Source organism: Ochotona curzoniae, unplaced genomic scaffold (genome assembly GCF_017591425.1).
Source record: "Ochotona curzoniae isolate NIBS_2020 unplaced genomic scaffold, NIBS_Ocur_1.0 scaffold_1852, whole genome shotgun sequence".
Taxonomy (NCBI): domain Eukaryota; kingdom Metazoa; phylum Chordata; class Mammalia; order Lagomorpha; family Ochotonidae; genus Ochotona; species Ochotona curzoniae.
The window spans coordinates 21,755,077-21,782,114 of NW_024467087.1; positions in this window are offsets into that span (position 1 = coordinate 21,755,077).

The following is a 27,038-nucleotide window of genomic DNA, read 5'->3' on the forward strand; positions in this document are numbered from 1 at the left end:
CCACAAGACTAAAATGCCGTAAGGGAGGTTTGAATGCAGAAATTATCTATCAATAGATGAATAAAATGTGCACATTCCTACAACATAAGTAAGATATGATGTGCCTACAATATTATTAACAAATTATGAGCATACAGTATTATTTTAAGACTGGATTTTTATGACATTACTTATAAAATGGATGAACATTGATGACATAATGTTAAAGAAAGTAAGAAGATAAATGTGCACTGTGAATGCATATTGCATTTCAATTAAATTTTTCCATGAACTTTTTTGAAGTCCCCAAACTGCTACACTCACAAGGAAATGAAACCCAGAGCTTATGGAACCACATTGTAAAATAATAATAAAAAGAAAAATAAATTAATCAACTACTGACCAGGAGAAACAAACATTAAAATTATATTTCCAACTAAAGAATTTTATCTGTAAAATACAAAGAATTTCAAAACTCAACAATAAGAAATCCATCTAAATATGTACTAAGACTTGACAAGATACTTGATTGAAGAGGACACACTAACAGCAGAAAAAAGACAAAATAATAAATAGGTGAATAAAATACAGTTAAACATCATTAGTCATTAGGGAAATATACACTAAAGGTATGACAAGGTAAAACTAAGTACCTATTAGAGTGGTTAAAATTAAAAATGCTGGTAATATCAAGAACTGATGAGGGTAAAGAGAAACTTCAATTCTCACATGCAGGTGATCCTCAATTTACAACAAGATTACATCCCAATAAACTCAAGTTTGGGTGCAAATATTATGAGACTAAATGTATTTAATATACTTAATTAATCAAGAATCAAACCTGGGTAACGCAGTATACTGTAGAATACTGGTTGTTCTTTCTCATTGCTGCAGTACCTGAGTAGGACCTGCAGCTGGTTACTGTTGCCAGACCCATGATAGAGTATTTGTATGACATAGCACCACCCAGGAAAAGGCCAGAATTCTAAATTTAAATGTGGTTTCAGCTGAATATGGACCACTATTAATATCATTGTAACCTCAAAAACTTATAAGTTGAACCATTATCAGTGGAATGCTGTACCACTTGTGGAAAAGCAAAATGGTCCAGCTAGTCTGGAAATGTAATGTGTTCATTTCTTGTAGACCTAAACACACTTTATAAAAAATCTAACAGTCCCACCCCTCCACGTATTTACCCTGGAAAAAAGAAAACATGTCCACACCAAAATAATCATATGAATATTTTCAGAGGTTCCGCCCATAAACATCAAACCTGGACGTTCACTTAAATTAATAGATGAATGGATAAACAAGCATTGGTACATTCAGACAATGGAATACTACTTAGCAATAAAAAGAAATGGACATGCAACAACTTCAAGGAATTTTGTTTAGTCCAAGAAGTCAATATAAAAGGGTCATAGAGTGTATAATTTCACATAAATAACTAGAAAAGATAATATTGTAGTAATGAAAAACTGACCAATAGTTTCCAGGGGTTATAGGTAGAAAGAAGGTATAACCTGGAAAGCTCAACATGAGACATTTTTTGAAAGGTGAAACTGCTCTATCTTCACTCTGCAACATTTAATTCAACTATTATAATTCAAATAATACAAAAAAGTCATCCCATTATATACCTTTATTTTAGAGAGAAAAGCAAATCCTACTATAAAATGGTTAAGATATTCAATTTTATGTTATGCATTTTCTACAATGAACATCTATTAATTCAGGGAAACATGTGGCCTCAAGATATTGACACTCAAGATACTCAAGATACTGATTAGGATAACTGCATTCCATATGAAAGCCCTAGATTTAAATTGTGATTCCACCAGATTCCAACTTCCTGATAATATGTAACCTGGCAGTCAAAAAATATAACTCAAGTATGTGGGTTCCTGCAAACACATGGAAAAGATACATGGAAGACCTGACATGAATTTTGTCTCCTGGCTTTGGCCTGGCTCAGACATAATGTTATAGAAATTTGAAGGATGATCAGGTAGATAGAAAATCAATCAATCAAATAATCTCTCTCCACCCCTTATTTCCTTCCACCTTTTTGAAATAGTTTTTAAAAATAATTAACAAATCAATCACAGTTCAATATCTTATAATCTCTGTGATCTTAGGCAATTTTATGTAATTTTATCTGTTCACAAATTGTAAATAATAAAACTACCTACCTTGGGTCAGCATTATGGCACAGAAGATTAAGGTGCACTTGTGATGTCAACATCTCATATTAGAATTGCCTGTTCAGCTACTCTGTTTCTAATCTGCCTTACTGCTAAAGTACCTTAGCAGGCAGCAGATTATTGCCTAAGCACTTGGATTCCTGCCACCCACATGGGAAACCTTGATGAAGTTCTTAAGATGTTTGCTTCTGCTTGGTCTAATCCTGCTATCGAAACCAGTTATGGAGTGAACCAATTGATGATTGATCTTTGTCTTCACCTCTGTCTCTGTAGCTCTTCCTTTCAAATAAACAAATACATATATGTGTGTATATATGTATATGTGTGTATGTATTTAGAAAACTACATATCCCATAGGCTTGCATGAACAATTATATTAGATCCCTACATAAAATTCTTACTATATTTTAAGGACTCAATGGATTTTTTTTTAATTTGGGAGACAGAAACATAGAACAGGATAGCCAGAACTTTTATCCACTGATTCTCCTCAAATGCCTACAATGCAGTCACCCCAGTACCTGAGTTATCATCTGGCAGGGGGCCCAATACCTGAGTTATCACCTGTTACCTTCCAAGGTCCACAGTAGTAGGAAGCCCAAATCCGGAGCAGAGCCAGATCAAGCCCTAGTACTCAGATATGGGTTACAGGCATCTTTTATGGCATCTTAACCAACTAGTCCAACATGTCCCAACTATTATTGATTGTTTTCTGTGTTATAAATACTAATTTTCCTGCTAGTGAATCTGGTCTGAATAAATAGCTTCTTGAGATTATTTTTCTTAATATCTACATTTAGTAAATTTGTAGCCTTCATGGTATGTCTGCACCTTGTCTGTTCAGCAGTAAAGCAGATAGACTCCCAAGAGGAACACAGATAAAATCTTTCATTCTTTTCTATCATTGGGTATAGACTATAGTCCATTCAGAACAAGAATTTTATACACTTTCTGGACACGATGTTTAGACTGCTTATTACTATTCTTGTAACATGGCCTTTAGATAACATAATCCTGCTACAACATAAGAACCTAAGGCATAGCACCCTCTCCTTAAAAATCATCACTAAGTCACTTTCTAGAAGTCACCAGTGAGTTACCAGAAGAGGCCTACTTGGGTGAGTTATTATAACACAACAAGTTAAGCTGTCAACTGCAACTTTAGCATCCCAAGTAGGTGCCGTGTCCTGGATGCCCCACTTTTATTTTTTTTTAAAAGATTTATTTTTATTATTTTTTCATTGGAAAGGCGGATATACAGAGAGGAGAGACAGAGAGGAAGATCTTCCATCCGATGATTCACTCCCCAAGTGAGCGCAACGGGCCGATACTATGCCGATCCAAAGCCAGGAGCCTCTTCTGGGTCTCCCACGCGGGTGATGCCCCACTTTTAAGCCAGGTCCCTGCCAATGCACTTGGCAAAGCATCAGAAGTTGGCCCAAGTGCCTGGGACCATCCCACCTGTGTGGGAGATCCAGATGAAGTTGCTTACAGCCTGGTTCAGGCCTGGCCAGTCTGGCCATTTGAGGAGTGAACCAGAGGATGGAAGATTTCTCCTCCCTTGCTAACTTTACATTTCTAAATAAATCAATTTTAAGGAGACAGGACTTCTAGATTCTCTAAAGAAAAAGTATTAGGGGGTAAGGAGAAGTAAAACAACAGGAAGTTTGAAAATTGTAAACATGTTGCTAAATTCATGCCTGATCAAGGCTCAAGTATCCATCTCCATTGTGGTTTAATAACCATATTGAGACTATCTTACCTTAATCCTCCATATCTTTCAGGAAAAACCTTTGCAAAAATAAAGCAATAAGTAGGTCATCTAGTTTGATAACACATGTAACACATGCAGTATTTCTGCTGGCCAAAGTTCCCCCAAAATATATTCTATATGAAAAATTATTATTTCCTCTGCTTAGCACATCATGCTCACAGCCACATTTGCAAAAAAAAAAAAAGCTTCTGTTTTTTTTTCTTTCATAATGATCCACTAAGAAACAAGGCATACATCATGTCCCAACAATAACTTCTAGAACATATACTTGCCTCCATCAGAACCCATCATAGAAGGGGGAAAAAAAGAAATTTCCATTTCTCGCCCCCTCATGATCAAACTGGGGCTTCAGCCCACACAGATCTGTCACTCTCAGAAAGCTCTCCAGTCACAGCATCATCTTTGCCAAGGAAGAATAGAGAAAATTACATTTCAGAGCTACACAAAGTTAACTTTTCTATTCCAGCCCATGTTTTAGCGACATTGCTTTCTCAGAACAATTATCTCAAAAGTACAAACTCACTTTTTGCCTGAAGTTGAAGCCTGAATTTAGAAAGGAGTCTTCTAGGTTAAGTACACACAGTAGCCTAAAATCTTATTGCAAAAGAATCAAACTGTAGAATTTGGGAACTTAGCATGCATAATCTGGCATCATTAAGACAACTTGCTTTGTCAGGTCTCTCCCTGAACTTACACCTGAGTTAAAGCAAAATATTCTAAGAAAGAATTAAGTATGGGATTTCTGTTATGCCATTCTGCCATCCCAGAATATCAGCACCATTGCTGACTCACACACTCTGCATTCCTAATTCCCTCCCGCCCCCTTTTAAAGGTTCAGTTCAAACGTCACCATTCTTAGAAGCTCCCTCTACCAATTCATATTTGTCTCAAACTTATTGGTGTGGTTTTATAATTCTTGGACTGATCAGTAATGGAGGACCAGATCTTTAAAAAAATTCTTCTCAACTATATAGCAGCCTCAAGAGCAAGGCATTTGTTTATAACCTCCCCCTTAGCCCATAGTTGTTTCACAAATACTTGCTGCCCAGCTAGGAAATGCTGAAGTGCTAAAAAGTTTAAGAAACTTTGTTCCTACTAGGTCACTCCTTAATATTTCAGTATTAAGAAGGTACCTAATTACATTTTATAAGATCCTGAAAGCTGTTTGCTGCCACTATATCATCTTAAATGGTCCCAAAACACTTAGCCACAAACAGCTGTTAAGATATTCATGTGCTGGGCCAGCCTTGCAGCACAGCAAGTAAAGTTGCCACCTGCAATTCTGGCAGCCCATATAAGTTGTAGTTTGTGCCCCAGCTGCTCCATTTCTAATTCAGTTCCCTACAAACAATCTGAGAAAAGCAACACAAGATGGCCCAAGTATCTATGTCCCTACCACCCAAATGGGAGACTCAGAGATGAAGATCCTAGTTCTTGGCTTTGGCATGGCTATTTTTGCCATCTGAACTGAAACCATCTGGGGACTGAACCAATATATGGAAGATCAATTGGTGCTGAATAAATATTTAAAAAATATTTATCCATGGACTTCCAGAGACTGAGATACATAAAATAGAATTCATAGACAAATCAATTTGTTGGAGAGATAATAGGCTACAGGGTTTGAAAATTTGTCTTGTTCATTGCATTCTTTTTACTGCTCATATCCACTCGTGAAATATTCTGCAAATAATGAGGTCCAAAAGCTAGTATTTCCAGTCAGCTTTCCTGACTTGTTAGGATGTAAAGTTCTATAGCCACAAATCCATTTGTAAAGCTTGTTTCATTGCCAGGACTTTATGTAGAAAGATTACATAGACAGGACAAGATCCCTGGTCTTAGAGGGTATAAAACTGAACTGCATACTTTAGGAAAAGGTAGAAGTCTAAGTGATGGAGGTTATGAGAAGATCAGAGCAGACTCTCGGAACAGATAAGCTTTTTCACTCTCAGCAATACTAAGAGCAGTAATCAGACTAGCTGAGTCTGAAACACATGGGTACCAGAGCACAAGCCAGGATTCATGTTGCATAAAGCAGAATGGATGTGAAGGGAATGAGCCCAAGATATACCACTTAATAGTTGTGTAATCTTTAACACACCATGTCACTGGTGTCTAAATTCTTTAATATATGAATTAAACCTTCTTCATTGCCTAATTTACAATAATAGCATGAATCAAAGGGATAAAACATATTTGAAAATGCCTTATAAACTCCAAATATATCAATGTGAAGATGTTCAAATGTGAGTAATTACTCTTACAAAGTCATACCTAAGAACAAGCATCAGATATATGTAGCACTAACAAAATAATAAGCTGAGTATTTAATTTGGGACTTGCACCAGAGACACAGATATAACTAGGACTACCATAGCAGCAGGAGAGTCATAAATTGACAGCAAGAAACAGTCTATGATACTTCCCTGGCCCTGTGGAAAGAATCTTATTCAAGCTAAAGCAAGCTACAAGGAAAAGAAAGGACTTGCTTCTCTCCCTTAATAGAGTAAAAGTAAATAAACAGCATGTACTAAATTGATCACCTACTATGGATTTACATGAGAATGAAGTGGGAAGAACCATGACAGAGTGGATTTATCTTTGTTTACTGACTCAGTGTGCAGCAGCACCACCCACATACCCAGTGGTCCAATTCAGAAACCTGGCATTCATTCTAGACTTCCTGTCCTTGTCTCTGGCATTTTCCATCCTGTCAATCACTAATTCCTAACAAATTTGTCTCCCTTCAGCCCTAAAGCTTCCTCTCAACACTATTAACATTATACTCAATCTTTCAGTCTCTTTATTTTCTTTCTAATTGACCTCCATGCTATCTTCAGACATAACAGTTTTCCTTTGTAAAGATTTATTTATTTGGGAGATAGAGTGGCAGAGGGAGAATGCTGAAAAAGGAAGTATATTCCACCTGGTATTTCACTCTCCAAATGTCTATAATGACTGGGACTGGCCCAGATCAAGGTCAAGAGCCAGAACTCCATCCAGGGAGGCAAGCACTTGAGAAATCCTCTGCTGCTTTGCAGGCGTATTAGCAGAAGACTGGGTAGGAATTAAAGAAGCTGTCACTTAACCACCGTGCCATAATGCCAGCTCGAGAATAATCTTTTTTCAATCCCACATCAGATTATGTAATCCCCTGTATAAAATCATAGAAAAGATCAGGGCCCGGCACGGTGGCGCAGTGGTTAAGGTCCTTGCCTTGCACGCCCAGGATCCCATATGGGCGCCGGTTCTATCCCGGCAGCCCCACTTCCCTTCCAGCTCCCTGCCTGTGGCCCGGGAAAGCAGTCGAGGATGGCCCAAAGCTTTGGGACCCTGCACCCACGTGGGAGACCCGGAAGAGGCTCCTGGCTTTGGATCGGCATAGTATCGGCTGTTGTGCTCACTTGGGGAGTGAATCCTTGGACGGAAGATCTTTCTCTCTGTCTCTCCTCTATGTATATCCGCCTTTCCAATAAAAATAAAATAAAAAAATAAAAAAAAATCATAGAAAAGATCACCATGTGATTGTAGTCTAAGCTTTAATTCTGTAAACATAGCCAGACCCTCCACAACCCAGTGTAACTTGTTATGACCTCCTTACTTCCATTCAACTGTCTTCCATTAAGGCAAAGCATTTGCAGTTTTTCTAATGTTTCATGATTTTCCAATCTTCTACATCTTATCTCTGATGTCCTGTTTAGAATGCACTCTTCTTCTTTTCTGTCAAATAATGTTGACTAAAGCTTTAAATAGAACTTCAATCATTATTTCCTTTAGGAAGCCTTTCCTGTCTCCTTCAAGAAAAGGTGATTCCCCCCCCCCACTTCCTTCCTGTTTTATCTGTATCCTATGTTGATTTCTATCAAAATAACTAAAATATTATACTCATGTTTATTTTAATTCTCTCTACAGAGACCCTATCTTATTAATATTTATATTACTCATCATTTCATCACGAATGCTTATCACAGGACATAAGATAATATATGTTTAGTAGATATTTGCTGCATATATGAATTAACAAAGGAGATTTGTAAGGATTAGAGTGATCTTCCAAAGTATTTATCTACTATTGAAGAGAAACTATAATAATTAGTAATATTAATTTCTGTGTTGCAAACAGATACCATAGGAGAAGAGGAAAGAATAGTTTCTCTGATTAGGAAAAGATCTGTGGGATTGTGGTGAGCCTTAAACTGGCCCTCACAGAACACAAAAAATATGAAGAACTGGAATTACATGTCCGCCCAGCTGTATGTGAGGGTATGAGTGGCAGAAGGGGACAGGAGGGTTGCAGAGAGAATATAAGGAAAACCGAACCTCAGGAACAAAATGAACTTCTTCCTGAGATTCAAGGGGATAATTTCACCCCTGACATACTATCAAATAAGCACTTTTTGAAGTTAATAAGGTGGCTTGCTCTTTGCTTTCTGAAAATGGAGAAATTAAATTACCTGGTTTGGAAAGGCTGCTTCAGAAGCACTTGACACACAGATTGAATATGAAGCCACTAGCCTGGCAGAAGATAAATCAAATATAGAATGGTTCTGACACAGCTCAGAAAATGCAAGGAAAACTGAGAGGGACAGGACCTGGATTCTAGCCATAGCCAGTGAGTCAAGCCTATAAGTGGAAACTGTCAGAAGATTCTAAACAAAAGAGGAAGAGGCAATATTTTAAGTAAAAAAAAATAACTTGCAACAACAAATCCTCATTCTCACACCCCTCCAAAAGATGTAATGCAATGTATTTTTAAAAGTACATCAACATATGATTAAAACAAACAGCTTGAAGATATGTAGAGGCTGACAAGTTGTTTCCAGAGATTTTAAAAGTGGGATGAGTTTGGAAAACTTAGTCTTTCCCATACTCAATAACATGACATCTGCATGATGACAACATAGGTGGCTGAAGATTAAAAAGTCCATGCAATAAATCTGATTCCTTCTCCAATTATGTGATACCACATAAGATATACATACACAGACACACACCAGGGGAGGGGAGCACAGTGGGGAGAAAAGGGAAGGAGAAAGAGAGAGGGACAGATAACACCCTTCTACTAGTTCATTCCCAAAATGCCAACAACCAGGGGAGTGCTAGGCCTAAGTCAGGAGCACAACACTCCATCCAGGTTTTCATATGGGAGGCATGGACCCAACTACTTTAGCTCAGCTGTTGCTTCCTCTAAGGTTCACATTAACAGTAAGTTGGAATCAAGAACACAGTGGCAATACAAACACAGACACTCCAATATGGAATGCAGGCATACTGAGTGGTGTATTAACCACTAAGCCAAAATGCTTCCCCCAATAGACTGTTTTTACTGATATTTTTATTGAGGCTGTTTCACCACTAGTTGTGATTAAACCATGAATCAATAAAGTCAAATGCACTGTTTCCTCTCTCCAAAATTAATATATTCCTAGCTCATGACATTGACTTTAGAGAGCAGAGCCTAGAATTTCCACATTTTGCTCCATGAAACTGTAGTCAGTGGAATCTATACAAAAGAGGCATTTGGGCTGTTTATATCATTTAAGATTCTTCCTAGGACTTCTGTAGAATAGAAATATGAAACAGAAATGTGATAGATTATAATTTATCACAACAAAAGTAAAATAGTGATCCTTCTCAATCATTCCTCTCCTCTCCCTTCCCTTCAAAAAAAGAACCTCTGTAACCTGTATTCAGTCTTCAGATACAGAAGTAGTTGCTCTGAGTGAGATAGAAAAGGAATTTTGGTTTGATTTTAAAATATAAAAGTATCTGAACAGCTACACAAACACCAAGTCACTTTCACAAGAGCTTTAAAAGCCAAGTGAGGAAACAAAGCACCTTTTTCTTATTATAATAATAAGAAAAGCCACTTTAAAAAAACAAAAAAGGGAAGAATTGCTTTTGTCACTCCTCCCCTCACCCTGAAGTCTGATATGTGAAGCAGTACCCACTGTTTAGAGTGAGAGTAAACTAAATCCCAGTGTTGGGGGGCATTGCAAAATATTTCAGTTGGACTGAGCCCACCAACCTCAACCCCCATGTGAATCATTACAGCATCTAAAGCCAAGCCACCTCCTACTCCTCCCTCAGCTTCCTACAGAAAGTACAACACCAGCCACACAGAAAAGCCAGGAGAAAAAGTTTAAAGTCACATCTCTATTCAGATCTGAGACTGAGATCTTTAACCATATAAAGCACAAAGTCCTCTAGGGGCAGGCTGGTGCTACAGGCTGAACCTCTGGACTTGCCTGCTTCAGAAAAAAAATCTGAAATTTGGGAGGTTAGATTCATTTTGATGTATGTCATTGCTAGCTTTATTTTGGTGTATATCATTGCTTTATAGAGGTCTGGAAGACAGCCAAGGATTTTGTGGAGCCTAGGACTATAGGATCCAGATGTGACCAGCCTTGAACCAGTTTGGATGACCCGAAAGCTACCTTTACCATTTTCCTAAACTTCTGAGCAGAAAGAGAAAGTCAAAGGGATTATGTTTTGGAAACTAATGCTTTGCTGACAAAGCTCAACACTAGGCAAATCCTGAGTCTCCATCCTTGGGCCAATGTTTTTGGTTGAACTTACTGAGCTAGTCTCAATATAAGGTGGGGATCCATGGCTTTATTTTAGTATATAGCACTATCAGTTTCTTATGGGTCTGGTATCCATCCCGAAGATTGTACATGGTTTGGTGACTGTAAAGACTGGGAGTGACCTGGGACATGCTTGAGTAGCTGAGCAGCTTCCCCAAATCTTGGACAGATAGTAAGCAATCATAAAAGCATGTTGAAACTAATTGTAAAACTGATAAAAACCAGTACTGAAAAGATTTCAGAGATCATAGCCATCAAATCAATTCCTAAAAGAAGAGCCTCTTGACCTGTTTCAATGTCCAGGGAGTTTCTTGGTCCTGGCTGAGCAGTGGCTGACATAGCATCACACAGTGAGCCTATCTCAATAGCAGCCAAACCATGACCCCCTTTAGCAGGACAGACTGCTTTGAATTCCTGAAAGAACAGCAATAAACATGGTCACATTATAAAAACTAATCCTTAAAATAAAGAATCATTGCTGTACTTCAACAAGCATCAAGAATTTTCAGGAAACCATAACCTCACCCAAAAGAACACAAAAGGTGCCAGAAAGCAACCATCTAAGGAAATGAAATTCCCTCAAAATAGCTGTTTTAGGGAAACTCAGTAACATCCTCTAGAAAATAAACTATTTGGTGGAGCTGCAGGTTAGTACAACCTTTATGGAAAGCAGTCTGGAGAACACTCAAACAACTCAAAATCTGCATACCATATGACCCAGCAATAGCACTCCTAGGAATATATCCAAAACACCTGTTTCACGACAAACCAACATGCATCCCTATGTTCATTGCAGCACAATCAGTAATTGCAAAAACATGGAAGCAACCGAAATGCCCATCAGCAGAAGACTGGATAAGAAAGCTTTGGTTCATCTACTCCATGGAATACTACTCAGCTATTAAAAAAAAAATGCAGTTCTTTGTGGCTAAATGGGCCCAACTGGAAACTATAATGCTAAGGGAAATGAGCAAATCCCAAAAGGTTAGATACCACATGTTTGCCTTGATTTAACCTGTAATTTGTTTGTTTGATTGTTAGTTTTTGATACTGTCTCAACCCATGTGTTTTGAAGAATTGAACTTGCATTATTTTTAACATATTGTTTACTCAATACTATGTCAATTAATTCCATAACATTGTATATTGTTGCTGATGTTTAGTTGGGGCTCTTAACTGACCGGAACTTTACTCTGTTAGCTCTACCTTCAGACCAGAGAAGGTCTCCCCAAGAAGCCACTGAACTTATCTGGACAATAAGATGCTGGACTTTATGCTAGGTATATGCTTGCAATGAAGGAATCTCAACTGAACTTGAACTGTGGTTATGCAGCAAGGTGGAGGAATCCACCATGGGGGGAGGGTAGTGGGAGGGGTGGGGGGAATCCCAGTGCCTATAAAACTGTATCACATAATACAACAACAATTTTAAAAAAAGTAAAAAAAAAGAAAATAAACTATTCAATATTCTGATAGAAGATGTGATGGACATAAGTAATTAAAGAAAATCAAGTAGAAATTCTTCAAGTGAAAATTACTCTAAGTGAAAATGGAATGCATCAACAGAGAATATAACAGAAGATAACTAATAAGCTTGCAAAAAAACTAAAAATGGCATCATTTATAGAAAATATATAATAGCATGAAAACAACAAATACTAGTATTATTTGGGATTCAAGAGTGATTGGAGAATGTCCAAGAGGTAGAAAGCATATTTTTAAAATGACAAAAACATTCCAAACTCAGAAAAAGATAAAACTATCCAGATGCTGAAAAGTCAAAGGTCACAAGAGTCAACACTACCAAGGCTACCCCAGGACATATTCAAGCTGTCCAAAATAAAAAATAAAGAGTATTATCAATGTTGCAAAAGAACAGAAACCAATAACACATGAAGAGGTTCCAATTCACATGACTACAGACTTTTAAACAAAAATGGAATTGACCAATATGATTTGTATTGAGATATTTTAAGCTCTGGAGGAAAAAAAAATACCAACCACTAATAATGCATTTAACAAAGCTATCCTTCAAATATAAAGGGTAAGATATGTATAGAGAAAACCATTCCCAGGCAAATACAAGCTGGGAGAATCTATCACCATCATATCTGAATTCATGAAATACCAAGTTGAGCCAGGTCTGTGTAGAAATGGGTTAAAGCTGCTGCCCGCAACACCAGCATCCTATATCTTACAGTTTCAGTTTCTGTTCCAAAACTGACCAGCTTTTGCTAATGCCTCTGAGATGGAAGTGGAAAATGGCTCAAGTGGTTCAGTGCCTGGTCCACATGGCAGACCAGAATCAGTTTCCTTTCTCCTGGCTTTGATCTGCCCAGACCTGGTTGCTTGTGGCCATTTGGGGAGGAGTGAACCAGTGAGCCCACATATGAAAGATACGTGTGTGTGTGTGTGTGTGTGTGTGTGTGTGTGTGTGTGTGTGTGTGTGTGTCTCCCTCTTTCTCTCTGCCTTTCAAATAAAAGATTTTTAAAAAATACTAAAAATGTCCTTCAAATGCAACAAAAGAGATGTTAACCAGTAAGAAGAAAATAATCAAAGATAAAAAACTCACTGGTAAGGAAAAACACTCCATCAAATTCAGATTGTTCTGATATTGTAAACATGGTGTATTGATCATTTATATCATTAACATGAACTGAACAAATTATAACCATTACACATAAAAAATATTAAGAGGCAGGCAATATGGAACAAGTAGAGCATAACATCAAAAATAAAAATGTGGGGGTAGAGTGGAACACAACTGTAATACTTTATTAGGATTTCTTATCTTGCTTCATCCTCTTTTCCTATTTTTATGATCAATGTTAAGTTTTTACTTCAAGATTGCTTGTTATAGACAAAAAAAAAGTGTAAGCTTCATGCTAATGACAGAGCAAAACCTATATATAAACTTATTAAAAATAAAGAACAAGGAATAAAAGTACACAGCTAGAGAAAATGACTTAACCAAACATGAAAATTGTAATGTAGAAATAAGGGAGTAACAATAAGAATACAAAACAAGTGTGCAAATGGAAATACTGAGACATTACCTATCAATAATAAACTTATGTGTCAACAGAATAAGTCTGCAACTAATAGACACCTAGTGAGCAGTGAATTAAAAAAATAGCACCTGGTGCTAGTATTCAGGTACAGCCTGTTAAGCCACTGCCTGCAATGCCGACATCCCATAAGGGTGCCAGTTCAATCCCAGCTGCTCTACTTCTAATCCAGCTTTCTACTAATACACCTGGGAAAGCAGCAGATGGCCCAAGTACTTTTGGCCTTGCCAGCCACATATAAAACTCATATGAAACTCCTGCTTCCTGGCTTCAGCCTGGTCCAGCTCCATCCATTTGCAGGCATTTGGAAAATGAACCAACAGATGAAAGATTTCTCTCTATCTCTCCTTCCCCTACTCCCTCTTTCTCCTTCTCCAATTCTGCCTTTTAAATAATCAAACAAATAAATTTGTAAAAATAAAATAAATTGGACCAACTTTATGCTGTTTAGAAGAAACTTATTTTGCCTCTAAATGTACAGAACTACAGAAATTAAAAAATAGAGATATTCTATGCTAACAAAGCCAAAACAAGGCAGAAGTGGTCATAGAACTATCATATCAAATGAATTGTAAATAAAACACATTAAAAGAGATTAGGAAGGCTGTAACAATAATGGTAAAGATTTCAATTCAGTAAAAGAAAATGCCATTTGTAAATATACATAAATCTCTGGGCCAGCTTTGTGGTGCAGTGAGTTATGCCCCTGCAAAAAAATACAGAAGTGGGATCAAGATGGCTGGGATAGATAGGATCTGCATGAACTTCAATCAGAACAAAGTCTTGGAGCAATGAAGGGAGTACTGCACTTCTCACATTACAAGAGGTAAAACTTAAGTAAAAAAATAAAAAGCATTGGTAACTGGGAACAGTCTAGATACTACAAAAACTGCATACAGAAGCAAAATATGGCATAGTTACTGCCACCCTAACCCTAAGACATAGAGTGGGGGACACAATCATGCCAGGAAACAGGTTTTATGAATAAAATATTATAATATAATATAATTATATGATATAATTTTATTAGATTATATACTTTATTATTATAATTATATAATAATATAATATAATATTGTAATATTTTATGAATTATAATATTATGAGGAGACTGGATAATAGAACATTTCATTAATGAAGAGAGCTACAAAACAACACAGAGACTCTGAAAATCAGTGGAGAAAGAGACACAAAGCCTATCCCTACTTCTGCTACTGCCTCTTCCTACTGCCTCTACCAGTCCTATCCTGATTCCTCAAACAAGGAATACAACCTTGCTGGGGTAAGGATTCTCCACATAAGTATTGGAAATAAGTGTTAAAACTTCAAAAATGGAGCAATGAGATCTACAAACAGGAAAGAGGTTCTGAAGGCCAGTGGAGAGGGAACAGATCAAACGATTCCATCTACTTCCACTGCCCAACACTCTTGCCTACTCCCCTCCCGGAGATTATTATCTTGCCATGAGGAAGTGAGTAGAAAGCACCATGATCCCAAACATCGCAGTAAATAAAAAGCCAAACTGTGGTATTCAATGCTCTTCTCTGGCTATAAATCAAGACTAGAGGGCTGACTGGAGTCAAGGCAACTACTTTGCTCAAATGAAGGAACCCATACTGTGTCTCCCCACTCTCTAATCACCAAACCCGGGTTCCTGAAAGAAACTACAGGATAAAGTAAGCAAGCCTCATAACTTAAAAGTCCCCAGAAATAGTAAGGATATTTTCCAGGGTAGATGGCAAATTCTTATGAATCCTGAAGTTGCAGTAGTTCTAATGACAAATCCTGGAGATCTATTTTCTTGTTCGAGAGAAGTTCCCATTGGCTTCTTGGGGCTAGTCATAAACAGCAGTCCATACACAATATCAGATGACACCCAAAGAAATTCCTTCTACACTCTTATCATAGGATGCTGAGGGGCCCAGCACAACATCCGCCTTGCATCATTCACTGGAAATGGGAGAGGGGCAGTCTGCCTTGTCCTGTAACCCTGGGACAGTCATTGCTGATTTTATACTGTTGCAGTAACTGACATTGACCTATGATATTTAGAGGGCTCTACCTATATATCTCTGACTCAGGTAAGTGACTGCCAGTCCCCAATACCCAGTGTAAGTGGCACTCACCATGTGAGATCTGGGAGAGGATCCCACTGTATCCTGCAGCTCCAAAACTGTGACTACTAGTACTAGATTCTTGAGAAACATAGGACCTTGAAAATAATCTACCTGCATTCTAGGGTTCCATACCCACACCTGAAAGTATGCAATCCTCAGCATAACCTGCACTGACACAGTGGGACCAGGGCAAGATCTCCATAATATCTCACAGAGCTGGAGATTAGGACTAGTCACACTCATGCAGCAAGACCTGATGAAGCACCAAACCACATTATATAATCCAAGATCTAGCTATTGATGCCACAGACACCCAAATCACTCGAGCTAACCCTTCTATGTTCTGCAGTGCCAGAAATGTGGCTATAACAATCACAAATCCTAGTGTGACTGACATTCAGGACTGAGTTTAGGAAGTCCACATTGATACATGTAATTTACCAAGAGGATAGATATACTAGGTAACCAATCAAGAAAACAATAAAGACTAGTTCTTATCTACTACTATTAACCCTAAATATGGATAAGTTAGATTTCCCAATCAAAATATTTATGTTGGCTGAATGAATAAAAAAGAAAAAAGAAAAAAGATCCAGCCATATGATGCCTATAAGAAACTCATACTTGTTAAAGAGGATTAACCTTGTGGTTATAAAAAAAATTAAGATGAGGTCATTGTAAAAGCTAGAAGGACAATAGAGAAAAAGGAGAAAGGGAGGGAGAGAGTGGGGAAAGTATCAATATTTTCTTAAAACTGTAAGTATGAAATATGATTTTTTTTACCTTTTATAAGTTAAAAAATAAAAACCAGAGAAAAGGAGCTATCTCAAACTTTAAAAGGATTTTTTAAAAAAAAGAGATATGCATAGATTGAAAGTGATGGCCTGGGTCAAAAGAAAGGAAATGAAAGACAAGACAGGTAAAAAAGAAGCTATACTCATATCAAACAAAACAGGAAAAAAAATGGAGACCAAAAAAGAATATTCTATTTGGATTAAAGGACCAATTCAGCAAAAATATGTAACAACTATAAATAAATATGCACCCAAAACAAGACCACCCAGACAGAGAGACAGAGATATTTTTCATTTAATGGTTCAATCCCAAAATGACCACAGTACCTGGGATTAGGCTAGGCTGAAGCCAGGAGTTCTACTGGATCTCCCAGGTGGTTAACAGGAACCCAAGTACTTACACTACCCTCTGCTTCTTCACCAGGTATGTTAGCAAGGGATGGCACTGGAAGTGGAGCTGCTGGACCCAGTACAATGGTTCAACTGGCTAATCTTCCCCCTTCAAGTCTTCCCCCTTCCCATATGAGTGTACCTGTCCGTGTCCTGGCTGCTCCATTTCCCATCCAGCTTCTGCTAATGACCTAGAAAATCAGTGGAGGATGGCTTGGGACCCTGTACCCACGTGGGAGACCCTGAAGAAGTTCTTGGCTCCTGGCTTCAGATTGGCTTAGCTCTGGCTGTTGCAGCCACTTGGGAGAGTGAACCACTTAGATCTTTCTCTCTGTTTCTCCTTTTCTTTGTAAATCTGATCTACCTTTCCAATAAAATAAATGAGTCTGAAACAAAAAACAACAACAACAAAAATGGAGCTGCTGTTACTCAAACCAACACCCAAATGAAATGTCAGCATTATAGACATCAGGTTAATCCACCATTACATGATACTGGTCCCAAGTCTTCTAATTTTATGAGGCCAGCATCACTCTGATACCAAATCAAACAAAAAGAAAACTATACACCAATATTTTAATGAATACAGATGAAAAATCATTAACAAATTATTTAAGAAACTTACTTCAACACTCATAAAAAAGCATGTATTGTGATCAAGTGGGATTTATCCCAGAGAGAAAATGGTAATTGGACAATTGACAATCAATAAATATTACATATCACATCATCAGAATAATGAATAAAACCATCTGTGTATCTTCACTGATGCAGAGACAGAATAAGATTCAACATCACTTCATGATAAAAAAAAATCCACAAATTATGTATTCAGCATTCCTATTCAATACAGTATTGACCTATTCAATACAGTATTGAAACTGAGCAAGAGCAATTAGTTAAAAAAAAAAAAGAAACAAAGAGCATCAAAATTGGAAAGGAGGAAATAAAAATATATTTGTTTGTAGATGGCACTATGTCGTACATGGAAAAATGTAAACACTATAACAACAACAAAAAAAACCTGTTAAAACTGATAAACCTATTCAGTAAAATATCAGGATAAAAAATCCACATACCTTAAGTTTTCTAGGCTAAATTATTTTTTAATTTTCAGCATGTTATTATTATTATTATTGCAAAACTAGAGATACAGAGTTACAGGGAAGTGGAATATATTCTAATCTGCTTGTTGACTTCCCAGATACTCATAATAGCTAAATTTGGATCTGACCAACGCAAGGTGCTAGAAACTCAATCCAGGTCTGTAGTGTGGGGCAGGATTTAAATCACTTAAACCATTACCGTTACCTCTCAGAGTCTACATTAGCAGAAAGCTATACTCAAGAACCTGAAAGAGCCAGAGCCAGATTGGAAAAGGTACTCTATATGGAACAACCTTAACCAGTACAATAACCCACTAGCTCAAACAGTGCCACAATTTAAGTTCTTAGTTAATACCTGCTAGGAGAACAAATCAAGTATGTTTTGATACAGAGAGAAGTTTCTACTTAGTGTACTATAAAATACATTATTCTGGATTATCTAGATGGGTGTAGTGTAATCACAGCAGTCCACGGAAGCAGAAGAAGTCAGAGTGATAAGAAATAAGAAAGAATTGGCTGGATATCTCTGATTTAAAAGACTATGGAAAGAACGAAGGAATTACATAGCCTCTTGGGGCTGGAAAAATTCAAGGACAGTCTCCCTGTAATCCCCTGCCAACATATCTTGATTTTACCTTGGAGCAATTCACTGTGAACTTCTAGATTCTGATATTCTGAACTTTAAGACTCTATATACTATCATTGAAGCTGCTTAGGCTATGGTAACGTGTTACAACAGCAGTAGAAAACAGCTATAATGTAACAGAAAGAATGGCAGGATTAGACACAGAGATTGATAAAAGAAGAGAAACTCAAAATAAGCGGGGGTAATTTGTATCTGCTAAGGCAAGTTTTACCTATTTCACCATTTTGTTCATCAGGTAAAATTATTAGATAATTCAGTTTTAATATACTATTTTTTCTTCTCATATAAGTAACCATGGAGAGGTTTTCTGATGTTCAAAATCTGCTGAATAAATCAATCACTTGATAATGCTGCAATAGCTCATCTGATTTCATGGACAAAGTGTTTCCCTTTCCAGTAAAACTCTCTGCAAATAATCAGCATTTTAAAACCGGAACTTCGAACTGGGTAAATAAAAGAAATGCAACAGAAACAAAATATTTCACTTCCAGACAGTTTTCCTCTGAACAGAACATCTCTTCCTATATGACCCAAAGATGATTTTGCCAGTGGCTTACACAAGCATGAAATTCTATTTACTCTTCACTTGCTTTTCTATTACTTGATTCCATGGAGAAAGAAGAGGGTTAGCCAATTGCAGAGGAAGCTGGCTCTAAAAGTGCTTTTCCCAATTGACAATCAGATTTTCGGGGCCAGGGTTTCCACTGGGGGTACACTTTATTGTCACAGAGAGAAACCCTGACCTGGGCTCTCATACGGAGTAAATTCTGGCAGTATCACAATTCTAATACTGCAATTTTTGCTACCTTGATCAGTGTCACAAAAGCAATGCCTGATCAATCTGCAAATCAACAATCCAAAAAGGAAATCCTCCTTGACTGAATATTGAAACAACTGGATGATTGATACATGAAACTTAACATTTTCATCAAACACACTGTCACCAAAATGAGCTTTCCTTTCAAGATCTCAGCAGCTAATGTGCACAGAAGGGAAAAACAATTAGCCAATTTATAAAGTTCAACTGATATTCACATTGGAAAGGATGTTTGTTTGTTAGCTAATGTCTATAACTTGACTCTGGTGCAGATTGTTCACTGATACATACCCATTTTGTTTGAGTACTTTGACTCTATGAATATTACAATCAGAATCATTAAATCTGCAAAACCAGGATCAAGTCTAAGTCTCTTTCTGTACATTACAATATCTTCTCAAAATACTATGTTTTCTCCTTTCCTTTTTCATTTTAATTGATTTTTCTCCTTATTGTGAAAGGAGAGAGAGAGAGAATATAAATATCAACCTTCCATTGGTGGTTAACTCTCCAAGTGTGTGCAACAGCCATGGCTGCACCAGGCTGAAGTCAGCAGCCAGGAATATAATTCAGGTCTCCTAGGTAATTGGCAAAAAATCCATTCATCTTAGCCACTATTCACTGTCTCCTGGAATGTGCTAGAACCTTATTGTGTGACATTTCAATGAAGCTAATTTACCATTACCCTCCAAACCACTTGAATTGGCATATGATCCAACCTATCCCTACATGGTCACTGTGAACAATTCAGATAGATGCCTAAGAAAATGGAAACAATTAGAATCTCCGTCAAGAACTGTTATACAAACTATAGAAATCAGAGGGGTTTATTTTTTTTTTCTGACTCTAGAATAGAAACTATAACAACCATACAAACTTAGAGCTTCTGTGGCCATATTTTTACACAAACAGAAACAGCTTTCCCAATAATATAATCATACAGGGGAAATGTGAGTTGAGAAATTGAGAGCTGGAGTAATAATTCTTATTTCATTGTTTAAGTTCTGAATTCAGACATGACTCAGGTCAGACAATCTCTAGGTATACAGTTTTATTCCTTTTTACTTAAGCTAGCTTCAGTATGTGCAACTTGCAATAAAAATAATTGCAATACATCAGAACAAATTCTACCACAGTATCTCTCATCCTCTGCACTCGTGATTTACCTGGGGAGCTTTAAAGATCCTAATGCCCACGTTACATCCCAGAACAAGGAGTGGCGGACTTCTACCATGAAAAGTCAATTTTTACTTCTACTGAAAATTTTGAACAGTACCATTTTTAAAGGCAACATTTTACCCATCACCTTTGAGTGTCTTCTATTAAAAATGTGTGGGCAGGATGAAGGATATAGTGGGAGTAACGCTCTGTATCCACATTTGTATTATGGAATTTGTTCCCTCTTTATCAATTAAAAAATGTTGTAAGTAAAAAAGAAAATGGTTGGAGTTATCAATGTGGCACAACAGATTAAATTACTCCTTGCAATACTGGCATGCCATATTCGGTTTCTGGTTTCTATCCTAGATGCTCTACTTCTAGTCTACTTTTTTTTTTTTTACGCTTTAAGCAATGAATATTTATTCAAATAAGACAAGACTATTTACATTGATCTTTTCCTATTCCCGTCTGAAAATTTTCCCACTGTTAGCTACTTCTAGTCTACTTCTACATCCTAAAACATGTGAGAAGATAGCAGAAAATGGTTCAAATACTTGGGCCCTGCTATCAATGTGGGAAACCCAGATGTAATTCCTGGTTCCTGGTTTTGGCCTGCCCCACCCTGGCTGTTGCAGCCACATCACAAGTAAACCAGTAGATGGAAGAGCTCGCCCTCTCCCTCTCTGTCACTCTGCCTTTCAAATAAATAAATAATCCTTTCACAAAACATTCGAATGCTTCCTCTTAATTCCATTTAGCCTAAAACTGCTCTAAGAAATGAAGTGTATTAATTTTTCAAAAATAAAAATGCCCTTGAAAGGAGACATTAATCATGTAGTGAAGAAGAATTTGGAAGTAAATCAAACCAATTCTGAAAACAGCAGCTAACTGAAAGCTGGACCTCAGTGGCAAGACAGAGTAGATAAAGACAGAACAGGGAAATGATATGGACTCAAGAGCATAAGATAGCATGTCTCAAATCAGGCTATGCTTTAACTATCATGAAATCCTAGACACCTGTTAAGCACAAATTCCTGTACTATCAGAAAGTGGAACCCTAGTTAAGTGAAAAACATAGCCAGGTTTGAAGCATTGTCTAGAGAAGGCAGAAAAAAGTAATTTTCCATACATTCAGGAGGGAGTGTGAGGGTTCCAGGTTCTACTTAGCCACAGTGAGTAGAGTCTTTACAGAGCTTGTGTGTATGCAATTTACTGAGTTCAAGCCAGATTACAAATGTCAGAGCATGAAAGCACTATTGATTTAATACTATGTGCTAAATAAGGTTCTTGATTTCACCCATTTCAAACCAATAAATATTCAATATACTATTTTAAGACGCTGAGGCATATGTCATAATGAATATAAAGATAATTAAGGCAGTACCAGCCCTCCAAAGACTTAGTCCTGTAAGGGAGACAAACATAAGATGAAGCAATCCAAACTACAGTTTGATGAATACTCTGACATAGGTGTGATCAAAATGCTGTGGGAAAATACAGAACAACCTGGAGAGCTGTGAAGTGCCAGGGGTGTCTTATGGTACAGTAGTTGTTTATTTCCATTTAATCTTAATGATAAGGAGACATCCACTAATGAGATCTCTAAATTCCTGAAACAATCAGACTCTGACAGGCCAAAGAGAGTAGTTTAAAACTACATCTGGGTCTCTCACGTGGATGCCAGAGAATCATTTTAGCACATGAACCATCATCTGCTACCTGACATGTTACACATCAGCAGGGCACCGGATAAGAAGCAAAGGATAAGGGCTCAAACACAGGCCCTCCAAAATGGGAATCTTAACCATGGTGCCAGACATACACCCCAAATAGATCTTTTTTTTACTGAAAATGAAAATCTTTCTGCAACAAAGGACCGAATCTATATTGTGTTTGCATTATCTTATTTGGGCACATGTGTAAATTACAACTGCTACATTTCTATTCCAGCTCCCTGCTAATGTGCCTGGGAAAGCAGTGGAAAATAGACCAAGTTTTTCATGTCATTGTACCAATTTGGGAGACCTGGATGGAATTCCCTGACTTCAGCCTGGCCAAGCCCCCATTAATACAGCCATTTAGGGAATGAACCAGCAGACAAATGATCTCTCTCTCTCTCACTCTCTGAAATTTTTTGCCTTTCAAATAACTAAATCTTTGAGAAAAAAAATTGAACAAATTAGGCATAGAACTAACATACCTCAACAAACTAAAGGCTATTCATATATAACAAACTCAAAGCAAAAATCAATACTAAATGCTTTTTAAACTCCATCATTTTATTTTCTTCCTTTTCCTATACTTGCCATTTTGCATACACTTATGTATCAGAAAGTTAACCTTGTAATGGTGAAATGAATGAGTATGCCATTGTAATAACTTAGCAGGAGAGGAATAATTGGGAGTAGAAATGATTCTTTATGTTTAAAAATCTGTATCATAGGGCCCGGCTCAATGACTCAGTTCGTTAATCTTCCTTCTTCAAGTGCTGGGATCCTTTATGGGCATCGGTTCATGTCCCAGCTGCTTCACTTCCAACCTCCTGCTTATAGCCTGGGAAAGCAGTAGAGGACGGCTTAAAGCCTTGGGATCCTGTACCCACATGGGAGATCCAAAAGAAGTTCCTAGCCTCTGGCTTTGGATCAGCACAGCTCCAGCCATTGCAGCTACTTAGGGAGTGAACTGGCAGATGCAAGATAGCTCTCCCTATCTCTCCTTCTTTTGTAAATCTGCTTTTGCAGCACAAATGAATAAATCTTTCTTAAAAATCCATAATATAGAAAAGCTAATTTTAAAAAAATCTCATCTCAAGGGGAAAGAGAGGCAGGGAAAGAAAGAGGCAGGAGGAAAAGAGGAAAAGAAAGCAGATGTAGTTTGAAAGGAGTAAGGAAAGCTTATTCTTAGACTTGCATCTTTGAAAACGAAAAATCTATTCTCTATTTAGTACCACATTAACATGAGAATAAAACTGTGTTGTACTTATTATCATGCCCTTACTGTTAACTGTGAACATTTAATATATTAATAAAACTCTTAAATTATATATTAATATTTCATGGAATTAGTTCTTAAATAAAATTCAAAATGTAAAACATAAGTAGACAAACATGAACATATTTAATGAAAAAGATGATTTTAGGTTACCACAAAGTAAAATGATGAGCAAAAAACAGGAAAAATACATCTATAATGCATGTAATCAACAAAGTATTCATATAAAGATGGTATTAGTAATTCTTAACATAAATTTATAATTATACAACATTAAAATGAAGGAAACAAACATGCATTTCATAGCAGAGGAAATGAAGAAAGCTAATACAAATAAATGTTAAAAATCACTAAAAAGCAACCAAATTAAAAGGTGAAATCACAGGAAGCTGATACAACAAACTCAAAAAATTAAATTGTTTCAGAACACCAGATACTGGAACAAATGTGGTACAATTAGAACTCTTATATATTTTTTGCTTATGGCAATATAAATATGATCTAGTAAGGTTGAGGACATCAACATCCTATACAGTAATTATATTTCTATCTACTTTCCTTAAATTGTTTCTCATATTCCTTATAATACTCATAGCCATATAATGGAACAGTATAAAACAGTAAAAATAAGCCAACTATAGTACCTACAACAACAAAGAACAATCTTGTAACATAATACAGAATTTTAAAAAGCATATCCCTGTGAGCTACTATCAGCAAGATACAATTTTTAGAGTTCAAAAATAAATAAAACAAAAAGCAATATATTGTTTAGGGGTCTACATCAAGTCATATGTCACTTAGTACTGAGGATATTTTCTGAGAAATGTATCAGTAGGTGATTTTGCCACTGTATGAATATCCCAGAGTACGTATATAAAGTAAAATGGCTAAAACATCACTAGGTAATATGAAAATATGTGACCACTGTTGTAAATGCAGTCCACTGATAACCAAAATCATTATGCAGCACATGATTATATATATATAATATATATAATCTATATATATAGATATATAATATATATCTATATATAATATATATCTATATATATAATATAGATAATATATATCTATATATATATAATATAGATAATATATATATCTATATATATAATATAGATAATATATATTAATATATATAATTATATATAAAATATATATAATCTATATTATATATATAGATTCTAAAGCAATTCAAGCAAATTTAGTGTGGAATTCAAGAGTAGTTACCCTTGCAACACAGCAGGAATACAAATTTGGTTAAAACATCAACATTTCAACAACATTGCCAATTTGTTAGTTTTATGGTTCTGAATTGTGTTATTATTGCAATCAATAACTTCCACATGTATTTCATAGTTTTGTGTAGATCATATATTTTACATGAAAATGTGAAAAAAATAATATTATCACATTTTATCACATACTTATTTGGGATCATATTATATATGATCTCCTAGGCATACACACACACACACACACACACCTAGGATATACGTATATCCTAGGTAAACAAAGCTTGGCTATTATACTGGTAGAGGCCCTATCATTTTACAAATTCAAAACACACTTATTTTCAACTATACATTGTGTTAATAGGAGAAAAAAAAAATACCTACACGCTGGTCTTCAATAGGCCTCACAGGAAGGTTCACGTGGTTCTTATGAACTTATCATGGTCCTGGTGTTGGCCCTCTGCCTTGTAACTTTTGAAACCAAATACTGTCACATTGCTAAGAATAAATCCACCTCTCAAAAACACATGCACATTAATTAAGCTCCCTAGACTAAGACAGATGCCAAAATGTCAATTACTGACAGAGCAAAATATAATCCTCATATGAACTAGAATAATTAAGTAAATATGAAGGGAATTCTTCCCCAGTTTTCAAGCATGTGATAGGTCAAGTCTTAATAAAAAGTTATTTATCACATTTACACAAAGAATCATCATAGGTATGAGATTATTCAAAGTTTATATGAACAGTGTGTTTTCACTCTTTACAGTGTATGAAAACCATAACATATTGTTTAAATATTTTTTTATTGCAAAGTCAGATATACAGAGAGGAAGAGAGAAAGGAAGATCCTCCATCTGTTGATTCACTCCCCACGTGACTGCAACGGTTGGTGCTGAGCCAATCTGAAGCCAGGAACCAGGAACCTTCCTCCAGGTCTCCTACATGGGTGCAGGGTCCTAAGGCTTTGGGCCGTCCTCAACTGCTTTCCCAGGCCTCAAGCAAGAGCCAGATGAGAAGCTGACTGCTGGGATTAGAACTGGTGCCCATATGGGATCCTGGTGCATACAAGGCGAGGACCATAGCCACTAGGCCACCGTGCTGGACCCAACTTTAGCATATTTAGAAAATTTACCTGATGAGCTTGAATTATAACAAAGAAATCCAATTAATCAACTGCCAAAAGGCATTCAGTTTTGCCTATCTTATTGGGATGCTCTCCATAACAAATCAAAATAAAAGTGTATCGGCTCAGACTCTTTCCTTGAACATGCTTGTGTACTGTTATAGAGATTGTGCCCACAAACTTCATGTTGATTTTTAAACTGTGATGTCTTAATGTGAATGTTTGATTGATTATACATGAAAATCTGGTCTAGCTGTGACGGCTAGAGGGTAAAACAACTATGAGGCATTGGTGGCATGTCCTCAGACATTGTTCATGTAAAAGTGCTCATCTCCACTTAAATTCAAATTGATTCAGGTTCTCTCTCTTCTTACTGGCTCTTCGTGTGATCAATCCTGTCTGCCCAGCCTCCACAGATGTCAGACTATAAGACTGCCCAATCCCGGTGGGAAGATGAAACAAACCTTTTCTTTTTCTTTTTTCCTTTTCCAAGATGCTCCTGACAGATATTTTACTTAAAGTAACAAAAAGTCAGAGTAATATATATAGACACATATAATATGTGCCTTCCTAAATATGTCTTTTATGTTTACTGAACTGATCACACTCTTATTTAAGGCTTATTTATTTTCATTTATTTAAAAGAGTAAGGTGGGGAGAATGGTGAAAATGAGAGAAAAGGGAATTTTCCATTCACTTGTTCACTGCCCAAATGATCACAATAACGATGTGCCACACCAAAGCCGGGAGCCTAGGACTCCATCCAGTCCTCCCACACAGATAATAAGGAACCAAGCACTTAAGCCATCAGCTCTTGCTTTCTAACGTATGCATCAGTGAGAGGCTTTATTAGAAGTAGTTCTGAGGGGCCTGGCGTGATGGTCCACTGGCTAAATCCTTGCCTTGCATGCACCGGGATTCCCTATGGGCATCGGTTTATGTCCCAGCTGTTCCACTTTCCATCCAGCTCCCTGCTGGTGTTACTGAAAATCAGTAGAGGGTACCCATATCCTTAAGACCCTGCACCCATGTG